Source organism: Bos indicus, chromosome 18 (assembly GCF_029378745.1).
Source record: "Bos indicus isolate NIAB-ARS_2022 breed Sahiwal x Tharparkar chromosome 18, NIAB-ARS_B.indTharparkar_mat_pri_1.0, whole genome shotgun sequence".
Taxonomy (NCBI): Eukaryota; Metazoa; Chordata; class Mammalia; order Artiodactyla; family Bovidae; genus Bos; species Bos indicus.
This window is the reverse complement of record NC_091777.1, coordinates 66,126,916-66,150,997: the sequence shown is the minus strand read 5'-3', so window position 1 is coordinate 66,150,997 and position 24,082 is coordinate 66,126,916. Positions and strand designations below refer to the sequence as shown.

Below are 24,082 nucleotides of genomic sequence, written 5' to 3'. Positions count from 1 at the left end.
CTGGAGAAGGGCCTTATGAGTGTGGGGAATATGAGAAATTGTTTATAAAGATCCAACCTCATGAAACACCAGAGTTCACACTGGAGAAAAAGCCTTTTAAGTGCAGTGAATGTGGGAAATCTTTTAGTCAAAACAGCAGCCTTGTTCTATATCTGAAAACTATACTGGAGAAAGGCTTTACATATGAGAGAATTGTTTAGTCAAAGATCTAACCTCCTGAAACACCAGAGGATTTGCACTGGAGACAGGCCTTATGAATGCAGTGAATGTGGAAAATCCTTTAGGGGAAGCATCAATGACTGTAAGAGTTCACATTGGAGAAAGACTTAAGTGTGACCAGTGTGAGAACCTTCAGCCAAAGCTCTAACCTCACTTGACACCAGAGTTCACATTGGATTGAACTTATGAGTGTGTTAAATGTGAGGAAGCCATAATCCAAAGGACTTACCTGCTTGCTTACAAAACTCACACAGGAGAATCAACTCAGATTCTCCTGTGCAGAAAATGTTGTATTTCCTCCTTCAGTAAAACAACACTCAAGGACATGCCTCTTGAAGGCATCATCTGCCTGAACTGAACCTCCTACATCAACATAAAATTCAGGGATGTGGGAGGTGCATAGCACACCTTAACCAACCCAGCCCTTTTTTTTTTTTTTTGGCCACACCATGAGGCCAGAGGGATCTCAGTTCCCCAACCAGGGATCAAATGCCTTCTCCCTGCTGTGGAAGTGTGGAGTCTAACTGCTGGACCCCCGGGGAAGTCCCAGTTAACCTACCCAGGTTTCTGTGGTATCATCTCTACCACCTAGGAGGTGCCCAGACTGTGCATCATTCACCCACCCCAGTGTGTTGGGAACAGGAAATTGCAGTGTTCCCCCATTCCCTTGGGGACTTCCTGAGAGGCTGGAATACTTTCTTTTCTGATTAGTTTGGACAGGGACTTGACACAGCTGTGATCCAAAGGACTCCATCTGAGTTCTGCTGGTGACCTGAAAAGCTGGAGTACCTTTTGGGGGGGATATTGTTGGGGGACTTTCACATGACTTTCATGTTGGAATATCCAGCCTCCAAAGCACTGACCCAGGAGCAGCCTGCCTCCAATGTTCTGGTTTTCTGTTATAACAAAGGCCTTATGGTTTCAGTCACCTTTAATCTTGAGTGTTCTATTCACTTTATGGGGTAGTTTGAAAACAAGTAGATTCTGCCCAAATACAAGAAGCAGAATTTCATGGGACGCTAACCCTTGTGTACCTCATGGGGGTGGTGGGAGCTGGAATGGTAGCAGTTCTCATGGCAGTTTGGGCCTGCTTTGCCTTGCTTTGAGCCAGAATGCTAGAATTTTTTGTGACAGAGTATATCCTAAGGAGGGAGAGTGTGACAACCTCAAGTACTTCTGGAAAAAGCATGAAATTCTGTCTTCTCCACAGGAGATACTGCTCAGCACTGGTGAGGGAAGTCTGTTCCCTGGGTCCTAGAGGGGAGCCATGTGCCCTGATGGCCACAATTCTGTATATCTGGGAGTGCGTGTCACTGGTTGAAAGATTACAGGGGGAATTATAGTCATTCAGAGAGCATGGGAGACTACAGCAGATTGGTTGGAATGCTCGTCTTTTAAAGGGGCATCCACAGTGCTCCAGGGGCCATGGCTGTGAAGGATGAGCAGCTGCACAAATTCTCAGAACCCTCAGAATTGTATGTCTTGTGTAGCTGAGGGCCTCGTCAGAAAATATCTAATGGTCTTAGGGATTCCTATAGCTTCTCTGGGCTGTACACCCAAAGGCCATTGCTGCTCAGACAGGAAAACAACAAGTTGATGGAAGATCTCTTAGTCCAATGACGTGGTTTTTGTGACCCAGCCTGTAAATGGTCTTCACTGCTCACCAATGTTTGCTACTATTGAGGTAAGGTGCTGATCTCAGGGCATTACAAGGGATATGGTGGTGTCAATAGAGGTTTGCTAGCTTTATTTTTCTAAAAGAGTAAGAATTCTTGTTTGTTAAAGCTTTTTAGGTATAGTTAATAAACAATTATGTCCATATTTGAACTGTACCATTTGATAAATTTTGACATTCATATAAACCTATGAAACCATCAAACAATCATGATAATTAACTTATGCATTACACAGTATTTACCTCATGTCTTTTAGTAATCTCTGTCTGCCCTCCCCGGCCTTCCAGACAAACATTGATTTACTTTATAATAACATACTCTGCATTTTCTATAACTTCTTATGAATGGAATTACATAAAACGGTTAGTCTTTTTTCCCCTTGGTGTCCTCCTCATGCAGTGTGTTTATTTTGAGATTCATCAGTGGTTCTTATGTGGGTAGTTCATTTTTATGTTGTTGAGGAGTATGATGTTCTTTGCATATACCAATATTTGTTTATTCTTCCATTTGTTTTTTGGATATATGAATAGTTTCTGGTTTTTGGCTCTATCAAGCAAAATTGCTATGGACATCTCAGTACAATTCTTCAATATGGATATATTTCATTTCTCTTGTCTAATACCTTAGAGTGTGATGCCTGAGTTATAGGATAATAAATATGTAACTTTTCAAGAAACATCAAACTGTGAACTAAAACTTGTTTCCTATTGTATTTCTGTCAGCAGTGACAGACTGGTTCTTCCATATCTTTGCCAACAGTTGGGTATGGCTGGACATTTTAAGTTTTGGCCCTTTTAATAAATGTGTATAACAATATCTCACTGTAGTTTTAGCCCCACTTCCCTGATGTTTCATGATGTTAAGCATTTTTCTTTTGCTCATTTGCCACCTTTATGTCTATTAAAATGTTGATATATTTTGCCTGTTTTTCAAAAATAAGTTTTGGCTATTTTTGTTTTCATTAGCCAGTAAGAAGATAGCGAAACAATAAAGACTTATGTTGGAACTTTGTTCATTCTTCTTTACTAAGGAGTAATTGTTTTTACTATTCTGGAATTCTGGAAGATATCTCCCCCAACTTTTTTTTTTTTTTTTTGGTACAATTACCTCATATTACTTACAGTTAATTTTAACTTTTGTCTGAATTTTGAATATATTCTCCATTACTTTAAGTCAAAATATTCAATAATAAAATAAACAAAAGGAAGGTCCCTGGTGGTCCAGTGGTTAGGACTCTGGGCTTTCTCTATTGTGGCCCAGGTTCAATCCCTGGTCGGGGAACTGAGATCCCGCAAGCTGCCCAGAAACAACAACAAAACAAAACAGAACAGAACCCCAAACAAAACAAAAAATAACCCCAGAACAGTAGGGCAAGCCACGGTTTGTAGTGTTGCCAGCGTCTCTGGTGTCCCTCTGAAAAGAAGCATGGGGGCGCTTATGGACTGAAGTGTATGCCCCAAAATTCATGTGTCGAAGTCTTAACATCCAGTACCTCAGAATGTCCTTGTACCTGGAAGTAGTCTTTAAAAAAGCTTAAATAAAGCCACGAGGGTGGATCCTAATCCAATGTGACTGGGGTCCTTAAAAAAGAAAGAAGGTAGGAAAATGAGGAAGGTAGGACAGACACACAGAGGGAAGACCGCATGAAGACAGAGAGAGAAGACGGCCATCTACAAGCCAAGGAGCGCCATCCCAGAGGAGTCGATGCTGTTAACTCCTTGATCTCAGACTTCTAGCCTCCATATCTGTGAGAAAATAAATTCCTGTTTAAGCTTCCCAGTTTCAGGCACTTTGTTATGGCAACTTTTGCAAACTATTAGAGGGGCCATCAGCATCCCGGAAGGAGAGGGTCTGAGGCACCCCAGGGAGTAGGGAGGCTGAGGACACTCAGAGGAGCCAGAGGGAACTGGGAGGGGCTCCCCTGGGGTGGAAACAGGCCTGGAGGGAAGGCGGGGACCCTGGGTTAGACTCCCTGAGATGCTGGGTTGTGGGCTTGATTCTGGGGTCCCCACGCATCAAGGGAGGGGTCACAACAAAAGATGTTCCCTTTAAGCCCCTGCCCCAGTATGAAGTGGGGAGAGGGAGCAGACTTGCCTTGGGGGTTGCTGGACGATGGTTAAAAGCTCCTGGGGGTGGGCAGTGGGGTCAGTGGAGGCAAGTGGAGCAGTGAAAGTCCAGGGAGTTACTCAGCAGGGTGACTGTTCACAACTAAAGAAAAGACGCAGAGTTTCACACAATCGAAAGGCCACTCAAATAGGGGACCCCAAACAGGATTCGCAGAGAGCCTCCAAGTGCGGGTTTCCCGCGGAGGCACAATCTTGTTCCTTACACATATCCTGCTCTCTCTGGGAAGCATGAACCACATTCCAGATGGTGGCATGAGATCTGGAGTCTCTGCCTGAACCAGGAATTTACCACGTACTGTATCACTTACCATCATCTATATGAGTGCATTATAAGGGCTTCGCTGGTGGCTCAGTAGTTAAGAATCCACCTGCCAGAGCGAGAGACACCGGTTCCATCCCTGATCTGGGAAGATCCCATATGTCGCGGAGCAACTGAGCCCTTGAGCCACAACTATTGAGCCTGTGCTCTAGAGCCTGGGAGCGCCAACGAGAGAAGCCAGGTCAATGAGAAGCCTGTGCACCACAACGAGAGCATAGCCCCTGCTCCCTGCAACCAGAGAATGAAGAGCCTTCACAGTCATAAACAAACAATGAGGGAAAGCCGAAAACATTATAAAATTTAAAAAAAGAAAAAAGTGCACTATACAAATGTCCCTAGCTCTGCAATGTGAAGAGACAACATGCTGTTTCCAGAGGGCACCTGGCAGAGCAGAGAGAAGACAGGAACATAGTCTGAAATCACACTACAAAGATTCAGTTTCATAACTATATCAAAACTCGAACAACTTTAATCTTGAAGAGTCCACTAAATAATCAAAGAAACAGATATGGTATGACTGACATCCAGGATCTTGTCCTGAACTCAGTGAGAAACATTTCCTCATCATTTGCCAGGAATAAATTCACAGGAAGAGTCTGAATATTGGAACACACTCCAGATGGCACATCATCCTCCTATGTTCATTTTTGTGGAAGTTTAACACAAGGTTAGTACGCACATTTAAAAAATGATCTGTGACCAGACTATGGGTCAGGGAGCTAGTGAGGAAATATACAGTGCACAGCATGAGAGAGTGACCAAATGGACACATCAGAATGGAAGAAGAGAGAGAATTGTTTTCGAAACCACAAATAATGAAGAGGAGAAGGAAGTGGCGTAATTCTCCTAGTGTTACAGATGTGACTTTTGAGTATGGAAAGCTTACAGAAGCTTACAAAATAATTTCTTCAAGCTATAGAAAATTCATCGGAAAGGATGGAGGAGAGGGCAGAGCTATGAAGAGAAAGGAAAATCTAAATTCAAGAAAATCCGAATTCAGAGACAGATGAGACAGTAGGAAACATCTTCAACAATGACAATTAAGGCTGACATAACCACAGGTTGGGAATTGAATGGAAGTTCACTTTCTAACAAAACTGTAATGAGATAGATTTCAAAAGAGAGGAATCAGAATAAAATTCCAATGAAGGTTTGTTTTTCTAAGCTAGTAAGCTTTGTCAGCCGTGACATCAAGAGAGTGAGTAGGAGCAGTGTGCAAGAGCAGTGTGTGAGAGCAGTGGATTCACGAAGAAAATATTTTCAGAGAGTAGTGGCAGAAACTACAGCCTGATACTGCCATGTTCCATGCTGGGTGTTACTCTCTGAATCTCAGTCCATTTGGGCTATAAGCCTGGCACCACCAACCCCATCAGGACATCCGAAGTTCGATTCCTGTATAGAAGAGATGGCAGAGCAACATGCTAGGGATCTGAATATAAGTGACTAGAACCCTCCTTCACCTTCCTTCTACAATCATGAGCTTATGTCCTAAAACTCTTCTTAGAGTCAAAGGACATGCATGATAATTAGTTAACAATCAGTTTTCTTCATTTAGATTTCAATCTTGATTATTTTAATGGTTCTGCCTACTGTGAAGAGTTAGGAATAAGCAGTGAGATTTCCCCCCTCACCCCAACACCCCACAATCTAAAGGAGGAGAATGTAGACTGTGAGTGGCTCACATACGACATTGGGTGTTCCCATCACACGTCTGCCCAGCAATCTATGGCTGCAGTAATGTAAGCACCTCCACTCATCTCACAGGTCCCTGGCATGCTTACACGCACCAGAGTGTGTGGTCTGTGTTTGCCACACGTCTTCTCTCTTGTGGATGTGGTATGCACAGGTCTGGTTCCAGGCAGTGAGAAGCATCAGCATTCCATACCTGAATAGGCTGGTGTCTCCAGAGCGTTCATGGAGCACCCTCAAGTTGTGCTGAGGTGTGTATCACACATCCAACCCACTGTGTTCCACAGAAGTGTGCTGCGGATTTCTGAGCGTGACGTGGTGTCACCAGCTATGGCACCATGTGGCATACGAGGTGGAAGCAGAGGACACACGGCACTTACTGGTTTGTCATCATCACAACACTGTCCCTCTGGAAAAGACCTCAGGCAATATCTACTGTACTAACGGGGAAATATGGGGGAAGGGTGAACAGATTAAACAGAACAGAAAGTTGAGATGTAATTGACATACATTATATTCAGGTGTACAATGTGATGATTAAATATTTGTATATGACAGTCATTTTGTGAATTTAGTGAAATCCCACATTTTGTTGACTGGGATTCCAGTAGCAACTGGCCTAACTCTGGTGCATGTGTTCATTGGTGAAGCTGAGTTAGTAGAAATTTCAAAAGCCTGTATCCCTGAACATTTAGAATATTTTAAGCATGCAGAGAACATCATGAGAAACACTGGGCTGGAAGAAGCACAGGCTGGAATCAAGATTGCCAGGAGAAATATCAGTAATGTCAGATATGCAGATGACACCACCCTTATGGCAGAAAGTGAAGAGGAACTAAAAAGCCTCTTGATGAAAGTGAAAGTGGAGAGTGAAAAGGTTGGCCTAAAGCTCAACATTCAGAAAATTAAGATCATGGCATCTGGTCCCATCACTTCATGGCAAATAAATGGGGAAACAGTGGAAATAGTGTCAGACTTTATTTTTGGGAGCTCCAAAATCACTCCAGATGGTGACTGCAGCCATGAAATTAAAAGACGCTTACTCCTTGGAAGGAAAGTTATGACCAACCTAGATAGCATATTCAAAAGCAGAGACATTACTTTGCCAACAAAGGTCCGTCTAGTCAAGGATATGGTTTTTCCTGTGGTCATGTATGGATGTGAGCACCGAAGAATTGATGCTTTTGAACTGTGGTGTTGGAGAAGACTCTTGAGAGTCCCTTGGACTGCAAGGAGATCCAACCAGTTCATTCTAAAGGAGATCAGCCCTGGGTGTTCTTTGGAAGGAATGATGCTAAAGCTGAAATTCCAGTACTTTGGCCATCTCATGAGAAGAGTTGACTCATTGGAAAAGACTCTGATGCTGGGAAGGGTTGGGGCAGGAGGAGAAGGGGACGACAGAGGATGAGATTGCTGGATGGCATCACCGACTCGATGGACATGAGTTTGAGTGAACTCCGGGAGATGGTGATGGACAGGGAGGCCAGGCATGCTGCCATTCATGGGGTCGCAAAGAGTCGGACAAGACTGAGCGACTGAACTGAACTGAACTGAAGCATCCTGTATCAAGAGGGATTGCCCAGACTGTCTTTGATGATCCTGAAAAGAATTATGAGAAAATAATTGCTAGCCTTCAAACTGAAGCTGAAAAGGCTGATTTACAGTTTAAAAAGCTAAAAGTATGAAGACTGTGTGCCAAACTATTAAAGTTATGAATTCTTATATTTTTAGAATGCATGCTGAAGAGGTTATACACTGGTATATCTGGGATTATAAAGTAAATATAACCCATTAATCTGCTGATGCTAAGTCGCTTTAGTCATGTCTGACTCTGTGCGACCCCATAGACGGCAGCCCACCAGGCTCCCCCGTCCCTGGGATTCTCCAGGCAAGAACACTGGAGTGGGTTGCCATTTCCTTCTCCGATGCAGGAAAGTGGAAAGTGAAAGTGAAGTCGCTCAGTCGTGTCCGACTCTTAGCTACCCCATGCACTGCAGCCCACCAGGCTTCTCCATCCATGGGATTTTCCAGGCAAGAGTACTGGAGTGGGGTGCCATTGCCTTCTCCAATGAAGATAAAGAACACCATGAAAATGATACATCATGCTTTTTTCCCAGTAAGCGGCCTGAGGTGACCCCTAAAAATGGTGCGCTCTTCACTTGACCCAGAAAACCCCACAAAATCATGCAAACCAAGAGGTTCAAATCTTCGTGTTCACTTTAAGAACACTCGTAAAACTGCCCAGGCCATAAAGGGTATGCATATCCTAAAAGCCACCAAGTAGCTGCAGGATGTCGCTTTAACGAAGCAATGTGTGCCATTCTGTCTTACAGTGGTGGAGTTGGTAGGTGTGCAAAGGCCAAACAGTGGGGCTGGATGCAGGGTCGGTGGCCCAAAAGAGTGCTGAATTTTTACTACACATGCTCAAAAATGCGGAGAGTCGTGCTGAACTTAAGGGCTTAGATGTAGATTCTCTGGTCATTGAGCACATCCAAGTGAACAAAGCCCCCAAGATGCGGCGCAGGACTTACAGAGCTCATGGTCGGATCAACCCCTACATGAGCTCTCTCTGCCACATCGAGATGATCCTTACTGAAAAAGAACAGATTGTTCCTAAACCAGAAGAGGAGGTTGCACAGGAGAAAAAGACATCCCAGAAGAAACTGAAGAAACAAACACTTATGGCCCAGGAATAAATGCCGCAAAAAATAAATGCAAATAAAAGTGAAAAAAAGAAAATGATACATCATGATGAAGACTGGGAAAGTGTTCATGGGGTTTCATAGCGAAGTATTTATGGATATATGTGAAAAGAGCCATTATAAAAGGTAGAATATGTGTGTATAATTTTATACACATATAAACGGAAAGATAAACGGAAATAGGCAGGAGAAAATCTGGTTTCAGGGATGTAATCATGTATGGAAATACCAAAATATGTTTTATTTTTTCAAATTTATTTATTTAAATTGGATAATTACTTATCAATATTGTAATGGGTTTTGCCATACATCAGTACAAAGTGTACATTTTAAATATGTACAGTTCCAGCTAATCTTAGGCTGTTCAGTCACTAAGTCATACCCAACTCTTTGTGACTCCGTGGACGGCAGCATGCCAGGGTCCTCTGTCCTCTACTGTCTTCTGGAGTTTGCTCACACACACACACATGCCTATTTTTCCATGCTTTGCAGCTTGCAGGATCTTAATTCCCTGAGCAAACACTGAATCCAGGCCTACAGCAGTGAAACTGCCAAGTCCTAATCACTGCACTGCTGCCAGAAAATTCCCAAAGTTAATATAAATCAAACTATTTTTAAAAAGCAAGTATTTAAAACATGACACTTTCTAATCACTTGACTCTTTTGTTATTATCTGGTTTTTTTTTTTTTTTTGAGGTTATTTGTGGCTACTGTATCAGCATGCTGGAAATAACTAATAATGTGCTACTGAAATAGCTTACCAACTTGATGTTCAGTGACACCATTTTGGCAGTTTGAAATTGACCATGACAATATGTATATACCATGACAGGAATATTTACACGAGAGAAATTAACACAAAGACTACAAACCTGGGACTTATTTAATGTATTACTGAATATTTAGTCTTAAGAATGTAGTAGAGAATGTGTTAATGCAGATTAAATATAAAAGTATATGGTGCATGTGGACTTCAGGTTGTGCACAGGGCAAAAAATTGAGGACAAATAGTTTCCTTCTAGTATTCAAAAACAACCGTACCATAAGATAAAGAAGTCACATTGCTGAAGGAAGAGTGGAATTCCAACATATGTCTTTGTTTCTACACTGTCTTATTTGTTAAAATAATAAATAAACACATAAAAAGAAAGTAGTCAAAAGTTATAAGTAGTCTTTTTACCAAAGAAAATAAACAGAGGGCAAATAAATGCATGAAAAAATGCCCAACATCATGAATTCTTAGGAAAATGGAAATAAAACCAAAGAGCTACAACCACACACTCATTTTAAGACCTAAAATTTTAAAAGATCAACTATATCAAGCATTGGCTATGTTGTACAGGAACTGCAATTCTCATACACAGTTGGTAGAAAGACAAAAAGGAACGAACGCTTTAGATCAGAGGTAGGCAGATGTTAAAATGTTAAACATCTACCTACACAAGTAACAGTCTGGGAAATACTACATATTCATACAAAGAACGAATTCAAGTATTTAAAGCAGTTTTTTTTGTAATACTCCAAACCTTGAAATAACCCAATGTCCATACACAGATGAATGGATAAATAAGGTGGTTATCCAAAGAATAGAAGACTACTCAGCAATTAAAAAAAAAAAAAGAACTACTCTTATAAGCATCATTGTTGAATCACAAAATAATCATGCAGCATGAAGTAAATCAGTTTTTTACAAAAAGGATATACATCTTATGGTGCCTATTTAAAATTACAGAAATAACAAACTAACCTATTATAGAGGAAAATAAGTAAATGAATCAATGATTATCTGTAGGGCTGAGGAGAGTAGGGAATGAAATTCCAAAAGGGCATGAGGTAAATATGTGAGTTAAATTAACTTTAATGATTGTGATGATGGTTTCACAGCTTTACAGAAATGTCAAAGTTTATCAAATCTTACCCATTAGTTAAGTGCACTTTGTAGTATGTCAGTTATACAATCCGTGTTGTTCAAGGGTTACCTTACCGTTTGCTAAATCTTAATAAAGCCTTAAAAAGTGGTTCCAAATAAAAGCCTAGATGTCCCACTTCTCCTGGTTAATTAGGTTGGGAACCCCGTATGGTCTCTACCATCTCTCTCCTTATGCCCTGGGAAGCAGCCTTGCCTCAGTGGCAGCAAATATTGGCAAGCAATATTGCTACTTGAATCAACAGAACTGCTGGCTGGGTCACAAAAGACATATCCTTGGACTACAGGATTGCCCTTCTATCTTTGTTTTCCTACCAGTAGAGCAGTGGCCTTGAGGGGACAGCACAGAAGTGCTATAGGAGCCCACAAATCTCACCTATAGGAAATACAGTTACAGAGGTCCCAAGAATTTCTTACACATAGATCCCACAGTATATGGTCACTGGAACATTTGTGGATGAACTTTCAGAAGAGGCATATTCTGTCTAATTTACTGCAGTCTTCTCAACTCCCGAATAATTCAGTGTTTCTGCACCAATGAAACCAACCCCCTTTAAAACTGAGTTCCCCTGCCAAATTTATGGTTAACATCTCTACTCAAAATTGTATTCCTTTTCTTGTCCTGTCCCTGTTCCACCCAGGATTGAGGACTATCAAATAAAAGCAGGACCCCATGGGTCCTCCTGGGCACAAAAGTTCCTCCATGTCCCTTGTTTGTTAGTATTGATAGAAAAAGGCTTTAGTTTCCAAGGCTTTCTCTGAGTTCCAAAGAACAGATTCAAGCAGCTCCTAATTAAGGAAGTGGGGGAAAAGAGAAACAAAGGAAAAGCAGTCAAGAAAGAAGAGTAATGACAGCTTAAACAATGCTGCCATTGCTGCTGTTTAGTCTCTAAGTCCTGTCTAACTCTTTTGTGACCCCATGGACCGTAGCCCACCAGGCTCCACTGTCCATGAAATTCTCCAATCAGGAATACTGGAGTGGGTTGCCATTTCCTTCTCCAGGGGATCTTCCCGACCCAGGGATCAAACTCATATCTCCTGCTTGGCAGGTGGATTCTTTACCACTGAGCCCCCTGGGAAGCCCATCATAAACAACAGCCTAGCAATAAAACAGAGTCCTAGTTCCTCCTCAAGGGATACATAGAACAATCTGACACATACCTTTGAGCTGTTCTGTAGAAACCAAGACCCCCACCCAGGTGGAAGATAGTGACTACATGCTGATCATAAGCACACAGACCCCAGGCTGGTTGAAACTAGCAGGTTGATGATTAAGAAAACCCAAACATCACCCTATTAACTCAATACAAGCAATCAGAAGAAAGTCCATGAGAAGCAACACTCAAACCAGATGTTTCCTTTAAAAACTCTTCCCTGAAATCCACTGGGGAGTTCAGGTATTTTGAACATTAGCTGCCCATTCTCCTTGCTTCTGTATGTGCGTGCTCAGTCCCTTCAGTCATGTCTGCCTCTTTGCAATTCTATGGACTGTATCCCACCAGGCTCCTCTGTCCATGGTATTCTCTGGGCAAGAGAATTTCCTCCTCCAGGGATCAAACCTGCGTCTTCTGCACTGCAGGTGGATTCTTTACCACTGAGCCACCTGGGATGCCCTGTCCTTGCTTAGTGCCCTGCAATAAATGCTATGCTTCACTTCACCACAACCTGGAGTCAGTAGACTGGCTGTGCTACACCTGGGCAAGTGGACTTGAGTTTGGCTGAGTAACACCAATAATGATTCTACCTGATTCTTATGGTCTAACAATAAATGACACTAGCCTGTTAAACGGAGAAGGCAATGGCAACCCACTCCGGTACTCTTCCCTGGAAAATCCCATGGATGGAGGGGCCTGGTAGGCTGCAGTCCATAGGGTCGCTAGGAGTCGGACACGACTGAGCGACTTCACTTTCACTTTTCACTTTCATGCATTGGAGAAGGAAATGGCAACCCACTCCAGTGTTCTTGCCTGGAGAATCCCAGGGACGGGGAGCCTGGTGGGCTGCCGTCTCTGGGGTCGCACAGAGTCGGACACGACTGAAGCGACTTAGCAGCAGCAGCAGCAGCCTATTAAAATTTGCACATCATGGTACAAAACCTGGGGGAAAGCCCCCCTCAGTGGGGCTAGGAAGTATGTAAACAAGGGAATAAAATTTTCATGTTGCTCACAGAAGCACTGGGGGTCCTCAAAACAAAGGCCTCCTCTTTAGGGTGACTTCCGACCTCTCCAAAAATCCTGGCAGCATCCACCAATTAGGACCACAAGGCCCTGCAGTCTTTCTTGCAAGGCCTTGGGGAGCAATGCAAATTAGACCACAGCTGTACAAAGAGCTGTTTATTTCCTGCCATAATAAGGTCCTAGAAAGCACAGCAAGTTTGGGATTCTCACAAAATCTGTTCTCTCCTACCTGCTCATCGATCATAATTCTGCTTCCAAATCCCTGTGGATGAGAGAATAGACCTGCCAAAATTAAAGTTGCAAGAGTGGGCCTTTACAAAAGATCACAATCCAGAGCAATGTGCAGCAAGCAGTTCCCAGGTTAGTAAATTAGAACCTGGAAAAATTCATTACAAGTATGACATAAGAACAATAATGTCCCTTGCCGGGAGCCAGCACGGGAGATCCCACCCATGACAAGGTCATGCAGAGGAGATCTGACAGGCAAGGTCGAGGGACTCCCTGGACCTGCTCGAGCATCTACCCCGAAACCAAAGTCTGTCTGTCTACTGTTTACTATTTATGCCTTTCACCAACTCTTCTGACATTAACAGGGGGCTATCCCCGACCACCTTTCTCTGAAAAAGATCAACTTAAGGCTGTAGTTAATAAGTCTTCTGGGCATGAAAGGAGTATTTCAATTCAAACTTCTGTTGGCATTCTAGCTTGCCTGGCATACCCTTGCAACTAACACACATGATTGTTCACAACTTCCCAAACGTGAAATGCACGGAAGCCTAAAGCATTCTAAAAGTCCTAATGGGCATAGAGCCCTTTGAGGGGTGAAAAATTATTAGATAATACTGGTGAACGGCTTCATTGTTGAGCCAGTGCTTGCTGCCAAGTCTCCATATCCCTTACCCACTGTGTGCCTGGGAGTGCATTAGTTAATATAGTCAGAATGTAGAAAAACAAGTAGTAGCCTTGACAATAGCAACATAAGACCTTTGAGTTAATAAGTTCTTTCTTTGTTGTAACCCACTGCACCTTTGCTCCATAAGAATGTAACTTCATTTAGTACTTTCGGAGGGTGACACTGATTGGAAAAATAAAAAGAAAACACTTCAAAGGAAAAACAAGTTTTCTGGTTGACCAACCTTTATCAGAAAAGGGTCATAAAATGTTAATAGGCCTCCAAGCCAGAAGATAATGAAAAGACCCTTGTAAGTGGAAAGGTATGCAGAAAACATCCTGGTTTCGATAAGGGTTAAACAGATGTATTGTTGAGCTGACTCTGCATAACTCTACATCTTTCACTTCTGGAAATGTGTAACTCAAGGTATAAAAGCTCTTTTTGAAAATAAAGCTGCAGACCCTGTTCCACCTAACCTTGATCTCTCCGTGTCGTTTTTTCTTTCTTTCTTTCTCTCTCTCTTCTTTTTTCAGGTTGATCCCCTGGAGCGCAGAGGCTCTCTGAGTTCACTTTTCTGCCTGGGCTTCTAAGACCCAATCGAGAAAGTGCTCTGCGTTTTCACTCCATCGAGGGGGCGCCTGTGGCCTCCGTGAACAGAGCAAGTCCTATGTCAGGGGCTTTATTGGCTTTCTGTGTAAACCAAGGAATATCAGCCTCTTTCTCTTTTCTTTATTTTCTCTCTCGCCAACACCGTTCATCCTGAGGGTATCCCTGGATCCTGCTGGGGCTGGACCCCAGTAGTCCCTGAAAAAGGTAGTTCTTCTTAGAAAGCTGAGTATAGGTCCTTTGGACTAAAACTGGGTCAGGACCATTCCCTGAAAAATCAGAAAGGAATGGTAATCTGGCTAAGGACCTGGGCTATTTATAACTTTCTCAAGCAAATGCGAGAACACAGTTTTTCTGAGATTATTGAAGTGGTGACTGATCTAGAGAGGTGAAATGGCTTCAGTCAGAAACTGAGTGTGACATAAATCTAACAGCTCTGGGCAGGTTAGAAAGTACAATGCATTTCCTTAAAGTTGCAGATGTAACTGAAACTTATGAGGAATCTTGCATGATATATGCTTGAATTAGAGAGGTTTAAATTCAGGTAAATGGCTCTCACACAGGCTCCTCCAGTGTTGTTATCCTGAATGAGGAAATAAAACATTCCCTGAACATTTAAGACTTTTCTCCAGTGTGAACTCTCTGGTGTCTAAGGAGGCTAGATTTCCAGCTAAAGGATTTCTCACAGTCACTGCACTCATAAGGCCTCTCACCAGTGTGACCTCTCTGGTGTTGAATGAGGCTATCACTTCGGCTAAAGGATTTACCACATTCGTTACACTCATATGGCTTTCCTCCAGTGTGGACTCTCTGATGTTGAATAAGGCTAGCATTTTGGCTAAAGGATTTTCCATGTTCATTACACTCATATGGCTTTTCTCCAGAATGAATTCTCTGGTGGTGAATAAGGCCAGAGTGTTGTCTAAAAGATTTCCTACATTCACTGCACTCATAAGGTCTTGTGCCAGAATGAATTCTCTGATGTTGAATGAGCTCAGATTTTTTGGATAAAGGATTTTCCACATTCAGTGCACTCAAAAGGTCTTTCTCCAGTGTGAACTCTCTGATGTTCAATGAAGACAACTTTGCGACTAAAGGATTTTCCACAAACACTGCACTCATATGGTCTTTCACCAGTATGAACACTCCAGTGTTGAATGAAGTTAGACAACTTTCTAAAGGACTTTCCACATTTACTGCACACATAAGGCCTTTCTCCACTGTGAATTCTCTGGTATTGAATGAGGTCATATTTGTAGCTAAAAGATTTCCCACATTCATTGCATTCATAAGGCCTTTCCCCAGTGTGAACTCTGGTGCCATAAAAGGCTAGAGCTGTGTCTAAAAGTCTTCCCACATTTGGTGCATTCATGAGGTCTTTCTTTAGTGTGAACTCTCTGGTGTTCAATGAGCTTGGATTTGTAGCAAAATAATTTCCTACATTCACCACACTTAGAATGAATTCCTCCAGTAAGTTGTCTCTGTCAGTGAATGAGTTTGGATTTGTGACTGAAGACTTTTCTGCATTCACAAGTCCTTTCTCCAGTGTGAATTCTCTGGTGTTTTGTAAGACCAAAGTTGTGGGTAAATAATTTTCCGCATTCTCTGCATCCAGAAGGCTTTGTACCACAGTGAATTCTCTGGTGTTTAACAAGGCCAGAGATTTGGCTAAAGAATTTCCGACATTCACCACACTCATATGGCCTTTGTCCAGTGTGAATTTGCTGGTGCTGAACAAGTCTGTAGTTGCAGTTGAAGCCTTTACTACATTTGTTACACTGATAAAGTCTTTCTTTAGAGCAGACACTTTGATCTTGAACAAGATTGTGGTTGTGGCTGTCAACTTTTTCACACTCACCCCACTTGTAATGACTTTTTTCACTGTGAAAGGCCTGCCCACTCTTCCTGCCACTCTGTGATTCTTCATTGTTGCCTGGTGCTGGAGAAGGCCCAAGGTGGCTGGGCAGTCCTCCCCAACTTCCCTATCGGTGAAAGGCTTCCCTGACACAAAGAGGTGGCAGCTCCTCACAAATGAGACCCTCTCCACATCTCTTTCCCAGGGCTTCTCTCCACTGTTATCCCTGTGCTGCCAGTGAAAGTCTGCACTGGAACAGAAGTGTCTCAAACATGTACCCCCCAGTCTGGTTTCTGAAAAGAGTATACTGTTCAGTGCTCAGCTTGGTGTAAAATATCTTTTAAAATAGGGACACACATCTCACAGGGGTGGATCTTCTGGATGGATGGACCTGCCTTGGAAACCCCGACCTGTGACTCTGCTTCTACAGATAAACTCTGCTCAGAAGGGGCCCCTTCATCTTCTGTTCCATGGCAACAACCTGAAAGCAGAGAAACGCTGAGGAAATGCATGTTGACTTTGGTGGGAGAGGAAAGACCCATTACAAAGGTGTGTCAGACACAACTGAGAATGAATCATGGGTTTTTTCTAAAAACGGGAGCTGGGGGCAAACTGAGGAAGTGGTTGCTTGGCAGCAGTGGGCAGGCCTGTGAAGATCATAGAATAGGGGAGACCTAACCAGACAAAGGACACAAGGATGGGGTGCACCACATGGCACGGAGGCAAGGTCTCCAACTCTTTTCTCTGCCAAAAACCTTCTGCTGTGGGGAAAGCTGGTTGTGTCCTGAGTGACCAGGATTCAAGGGCTCTTTAAGGATATGTGCACACCTCATGATACACATGCAGGTCAATGTGGGAGAACACTGCAGAGGGAGCAGTGCAGAGGAACAGGTGATCCATGGAAGCTATAAAGGCGAAAGTGGTCAGGAACCGGAAGTCACAGATGAAATGACAAGACAGCAAAGTGTCAGATATGGGGAAAAGGCAGAAATGAGGTATGGCCAAAGGCACTCCTGGACACAGGGCAGGTTCCTGATTCGATCTGAAAACAGCCATGATGTCATGTCCTCCCCCAGCTGCCACGCCCCAGGCCCAGGAGGCTCTCTGCTGAGACCATCTCACCATGTCTAGTCTGAAAGAACTAGGATTCTCTCTGTACCCTCCACTGTGTAACTACTCAGAACCTTAATACTTCAAGTCTTATAAAAGATTGTAGCATCAATGAGTGGCTAGCACTGGCTTTGAGCAACTAGGCATTGACAGTATTCAGTAAAGAAAACATTACAAAGAACAACTGAAGGAGAGTTTTCCAAGAACAGCCCATGGTTCATGTAAGTAATGACCATGACCTGGCACAAGCAGTCACAAAGAACTCTTAGCTAGGAGAAGGGGGAAGAACTGGAGACCAGGTGTTGGGAGCCGCATTAGGCATTACTGACAAAATGGAGGCACGGCCCCACCCCCCTCTCATCATCCTGCAGGCATGGTCCCAGGATAAAGGAGTTAGGTCTTGTGATTCTGACTTGTTTTTTCCTTTCTTTGGTTGAGTTGGCTGGAAAGAATGTTAAGGTGCTTATTGTTCTTGAGAGAAGCATGAGAAAGTACAAAGCCTTCTGCAGTTGTGCCCAGAAAATAATCCATAAAGTAAGCATTGACATTTGTTCAAGGATCTTTACAAAGAATGTTCCAGGATGAGCATGTAGGCCTCAGCTTGAGACCATGGGAAGGATTGTTATCTGAGACCTGTTTGTGGGGGGAATGTTTATGACAAAGGAAGTTTGCTGAGCTTAGGGTTTAGGAATAATTAAGAATAGCTAGAAGCTTTTTTAGGAGATAGTGAGCTTAGGATACTAGGGGCAAGCAGGATTTAGAAAGATAAGAAATAAACTGAGGGATGTGGTATGCAACCCAGATATAAGCATGAATTACAATGTAATTCTGGTTGAAGGGCAACAATGATTTATGAAGATAATAAATCTGGGTCAGGGGGAGCTGAAAATGTCAAACCTCTGACCTAATGCTTTTGTCAAAGTATAAAAGAAAACCTGATGCTTGAAATAAACATGCAGTTCCACACCTTGAGTCAGAGGCTGCATCATTCTCCGCCGACACCGCTCATCTCTTCAGGCTGATTCCCTGGCTGCTGGAGCTGGACTCCGGCAGCCGAGGATCTGGATGTAGTCACTCCACCAGGGAGACGGCAAGCAGGATGGGATTTATTAGGTGGCCTGCTAGACTCCTGACTCCCAGACCCATCTCTGCACTTCTGGAGGCAACAGGTGTTAAGGCTGCTTGGGGAGTCCATTGCTCAGAGCACTACACACAGCTCAGTGCTGGCATCCACAGCACATCTGACAAGAAAGCGGAGGAAGTCAGGAGAGCCTGTGGTCCAGCTGTGGGAAAGACAATGCTAATTCATGGGAAAACGGGAAAACAGGACATCTCAGAACACGAGGAAGGATGTGAAGGTCTTACCCAGGGATGCTACAAGTGCAAAGTTTTCCAGCATCACACTGTAGTACAGGAGTCTCTGAGCCTCATCCAGGAGCCCTCACTCCTCCTGGGAGAAGTCAATGGCCACATCCTCAAATTTCATACCCTGTCATAATGGAGATAGTTCATTCCACCATCAGCTTCTCTCCTAGGATTCCAAGTTCACTGTGCCACGTTCCCCCTACCCTGTCCCCTCCCTGTCCCCCTCCCCAATTTATCCTCTGCTCACTTTACTTCTCAAGAATTCAGAGGAGATATCCTTGATGCCATTAGAGTCACTCTCCTTATAGTCTCACTGATACTGTATTTTCCCACATCAACAGGCAGATGAGCAGAGAGGTGACATCTGACCTCTGGGTCTGGGATGTAGGGCACATGACCTCATCAATAAGGTGAGTGTAACGAACACAGGTTAGGGAGATAGGCTAGTCACAGGGAGGGTGTAATGATCTGACACTGGTCCTTCCTTCACCCTTATATCCCCACAACAGGGTCCTGGGGCCGTTAGTTCACACTACCTCTTCATATGCACATCATTCTTTGTTTTTTGTTTTGTTTTTAATCAGTGTAGGAAATTTTATTATTCAAGATTCCAGGCTCCTGGCCCACCTTGCAAGCAGGATTTTTTTTTTTTTTTTCCCTTTCTTTAAAAAAAAAAAAGTTTTAGTTAACTTATCTATTTTAATTGGAGGCTAATTACTTTACAATATTGTAGTGGTTTTTGCCATACATTGACATGAATCAGTCATGAGTGTACATGTGTTCCCCATCCTGAACCCCCTTCCCACCTCCCTCCCCAGCACATCATTCCTTGAACTACACTTTGCTCCCACAGCTGTATGCTGCAACTTCAAAGGTCACACAGCCCTGCCATGATGGGGATAGTTCATTTCATGACCAGCTTTCTCCATCAGATTCTAATTTCACTACCTTCCCAGTCCATCACCTGCTTAGCCTGTCCCTTCCCCGTGATGGTGAAGATTTCCAAGCTGAGGTGGCACTGATACCCACTGTCTCATCATGGTCCTACTGATCACTGTGTCAACCCTCAACAACAGGCAGATGGGCAGATAGATGTCACCTAAGCTCTGGATTTGGCACATGGAGCCTCACTCTTTTCAGGCAATTCCCTGTGTGTTCCCCAGATTTTCTCCCAGACATCACCAAAAATGGGCTCTCACCCTTCACTCTTAGGCCAATACCAAGGCCCTGGAGCCACGAGATCAAGTTCGCTCTCCATGTGTACAGCACTCTGCCCACCACAACTCTCTCACAACTGCACTCCCATAGCCGCAGGCCCCTCCTGCTTTATGCCATAATCATCTCCTTGGCATCTCCATTCGTAACTCAGCATATGTGATCTATACAATGCTTGCCAAGTTCAAACATGATCAAGTTCTACCTGAGACAGTAAAGGTCCCCACTGACAAAGGCAGCCTAGAGTCCTACTGTGAAAGCCTCCTTCCTTGACTGCCCCCTTGCTTCAACCTCATCTACTGAGAACCACATCAGCTCTCAGATACCCATGGCCGCCTCCACTTGTGTTGCATTTGATGAACCCTCACCAGTCACAGCTTTCCTTTCACTACCTAACCCTCATTCAAGGCCCAGCACCTGCCCTTTACACCATCTGTGAGTTTTCCAGATGACTATTTGTGTCTCAGATCTGATCTGGTAGCCAGACTAGAACACCCCAAGTCCCACCAAGGGTTACCACAAAATCCTGGTGAATTGGTAGAGCATCAGCTTCTTTGAAATACTCCTGATGATGCCTCTGCATCCAGCTCACATCCACTGATCCCTCAGAGACCTTGGTTGCATGCCAAACCATTTGCCCTCACAACCCTCTCTGTGACCACCTCCCTCACCTGTGCAGCGACACGCACCTCCCATAACCAGGGGTTCAAGCAAGAAATCCAGTCCTCAGACCTTCCCTCTTCTTCCTGGGCTATTATTACCATTATCATCCTGACCAGGATTTCCTATAATCTACAACTCCTCCCTTGTCTACACACTCTCTACTACCTTTTGGATAAGCCTGCACCCCAAACTCCTCCTCAGAGTTCCATATGCCCACAAACTGTCCTCTGAAACATCTCATACCCTTAAGAGGCCAAGAATAAAACTTCTGATATCCCCAATGAAGATAACCATGTCTATGGACTTCCCCATCTCAGTTGGTGGAGGCTTCAGATGCAAAAACCAAACTTTCACTTGACCCATGACTCCTACCTCTCCTCTCAACCTCAAAATCAGAAAATCCAAGTTGCCATACCTAAAACCCCAATCCAGAATCCAGCCACTTCTCCCACGGCCACCACCCTAGTCCAGCAACCAGTAGCCTCACCCAGACTATAGCAGTATTCTTCTTGCCCTTCTGATCACCACCCTGAGGCCAGTACTGTTCTCAATGCTGCAGCAACACAGAGTGTGTTGCGACCTGGGGCAGATCACCTGTCTCCACTGCTCCAAATCTCTCAATGCTCCCAACACCTTCAGAAAGTATCAGTCGTTCAGTCATGTCCTACTCTTTACAACCCCATGGACTATAGCCCATCAGGCTCCTCTGTCCATTGAATTCTCCCGGCAAGAATACTGGAGTGGGTTGCCATTTCCTACCCAAAGGGATCTTCTCGACCCAGGGATCTTCCCGACCCAGGGTTCCAATCCCCGGTCTTCTGCATTGCAGGCCAGATTTCTTTACTGTCTGAGCCACCACCTCCAGAGGAGACATCCAGTTCTCACAAGGCAGTTCCAGAACTACCTCCTGCTCCGCTGCTCCCAGTCCCATGAGAAAGAAAAGATACCTGCAGATCCCTGAACCGTCTCTATGCCTCTTCCAGGACTTTGTACTTTCTAGTACTTATGCCTAAGCTGGTACTTTCCTTATCTCATTCGACTGGTCGCCAACAATGGAAACCACTCTATATAACTCTAGGCCTGGAATGTGTTCATGGTCCCCAAGCCCAAGGCCCAGAAGAGCGGCAGATCAATACCAGGATGCTAATAGCGACCAGAGACCATAAGAGTGGGGTAAGGACTAAGGAGAGCCTGAAATAAACTGCAGGAAGAATTATCACTAAGTGATTCCACGGTACAGAAATCTGTGGGAAAAGGGAGGTCATTTGAGAATTGGAGACAACCACGGCCAGCATCCTTAGCTCAGGACGCTTAGTACCCTTGGCAAGCCCAGGACCCAGATGAGCTTGAAGTGTCTGAGCCCCCACACTGTCTGTCAGACACAAGGCTCCAGCCACGACGGCCCCAACATCCTGGACCCTGGAGTCTGGGCTGCAGGCACTTGGGGATTTAGTGTCTGGTGTGGCGAGGGTGGTGGGAGGACGAACGTTTCCTTTACCTGTGGTGGGTCCCTTAGCGTCGCCACCACCGCCATCGGACTCTGTATGGAGCAGAGTCTATAAGGAGCAGAGATCTGGATCTCTGCCTGTTTTGGGTCACCCCAAGGTACGCCGCCTGGTGGCTCAGCTGGTAAAGAATCCAGCCTGCAACGTGGGAACTTAAGAGACAGAATCCAACACCACAAAAAAGAGTTAACAAAATCTTTCCACTCCTCAAAGCCTGTTCCAACTGGCCCTCCCTTGGTTGCTCTCTTTCTTGAGACCATTCATTTCAGTTCAGTCACTCAGTCGTGTCCGACTCTTTGCGACCCCATGAATCGCAGCACGCCAGGCCTCCCTGTCCATCACCAACTCCCGGAGTTCACTCAGACTCACGTCCATCGAGTCAGTGATGCCATCCAGCCATCTCATCCTCTGTCATCCCCTTCTCCTCCTGCCCCCAATCCCTCCCAGCATCAGAGTCTTTCCCAATGAGTCAACTCTTCGCATGAGGTGGCCAAAGTACTGGAGTTTCAGCTTTAGCATCATTCCTTCCAAAGAAATCCTAAGGCTGAGCTCCTTCAGAATGGACTGGTTGGATCTCCTTGCAGTCCAAGGAACTCTCAAGAGTCTTCTCCAACACCACAGTTCAAAAGCATCAAGTCTTTGGCGCTCAGCTTTCTTCACAGTCCAACTCTCACATCCATACATGACCACAGGAAAAACCATAGCCTTGACTAGACGGACCTTTGTTGGCAAAGTAATGTCTCTGCTTTTCAATGTGCTATCTAGGTTGGTCATAACTTTTCTTCCAAGGAGTAATCGTCTTTTAATTTCATGGCTGCAGTCACCATCTGGAGTGATTTTGGAGCTGCCAAAAATAAAGTCTGACACTGTTTCCACTGTTTCCCCATCTATTTCCCATGAAGTGATGGGATCAGATGTCATGATCTTCGTTTTCTGAATGTTTAGTTTTAAGCCAACTTTTTCACTCTCCACTTTCACTTTCATCAAGAGGCTTTTGAGTTCCTCTTCACTTTCTGCCATAAGGGTGGTGTCATCTGCATATCTGAGGTTATTGATATTTCTCCCAGCAATCTTGATTCCAGCTTGTGCTTCTTCCAGCCCAGTGTTTCTCATGATGTACTCTGCGTATAAGTTAAATAAGCAGGGTGACAATATACAGCCTTGACGTACTCCTTTCCCTATTTGGAACCAGTCTGTTGTTCCATGTCCAGTTCTAACTGTTGCTTCCTGACCTGCATACAAATTTCTCAAGAGGCAGGTCAGGTGGTCTGGTATTCCCATCTCTTTCAGAATTTTGCACAGTTTATTGTGATCCCCACAGTCAAAGGCTTTGGCATAGTCAATAAAGCAGAAATAGATGTTTTTCTGGAACTCTCTTGCTTTTTTGATGATCCAGTGGATGCTGGCAATTTGGTCTCTGGTTCCTCTGCCTTTTCTAAAACCAGCTTGAACAACTGGAAGTTCAGGGTTCACGTATTGCTGAAGCCTGGCTTGGAGAATTTTGAGCATTACTTTACTAGCCTGTGAGATGAGTGCAATTGTCTAGTAGTTTGAGCATTCTTTGGCATTGCCTTTCTTTGGGATTGGAATGAAAACTAACCTTTTCCAGTCCTGTGGCCACTGCTGAGTTTTCCAAATTTGCTGGCATATTGAGTGCAGCACTTTCACAGCATCATCTTTCAGGATTTGAAATAGCTCAACTGGAATTCCATCACCTCCACTAGCTTTGTTCATAGTGATGCTTTCTAAGGCTCACTTGACTTCACATTCCAGGATGTCTGGCTCTAGGTCAATGATCACACCATCGTGATTATCTGGGTGGTGAAGATCTTTTTTTGTACAGTTCTTCTGTGTATTCTTGCCACCTTTTCTTAATATCTTCTGCTTCTGTTAGGTCCATACCATTTCTGTCCTTTATCAAGCCCATCTTTGCATGAAATGTTCCCTTGGTATCTCTAATTTTCTTGAAGAGATCTCTAATCTTTCCCATTCTGTTGTTTTCCTCTATTTCTTTGCATTGATCGCTGAGGAAGGCT

General features: G+C 44.0%; 2 pseudogenes; one reads left to right on the top strand and one right to left on the bottom strand.

The window, feature by feature from the left end:
- Positions 1–8,155: 8,155 nt before the first annotated feature.
- LOC109572198 (large ribosomal subunit protein uL22-like) lies at positions 8,156–8,740 on the top strand (annotated as a pseudogene).
- A 4,966-nt stretch (positions 8,741–13,706) lies between these two features.
- Positions 13,707–16,186, bottom strand: LOC109571891 (zinc finger protein 551-like; annotated as a pseudogene).
- Between the last annotated feature and the right edge of the window lie 7,896 nt (positions 16,187–24,082).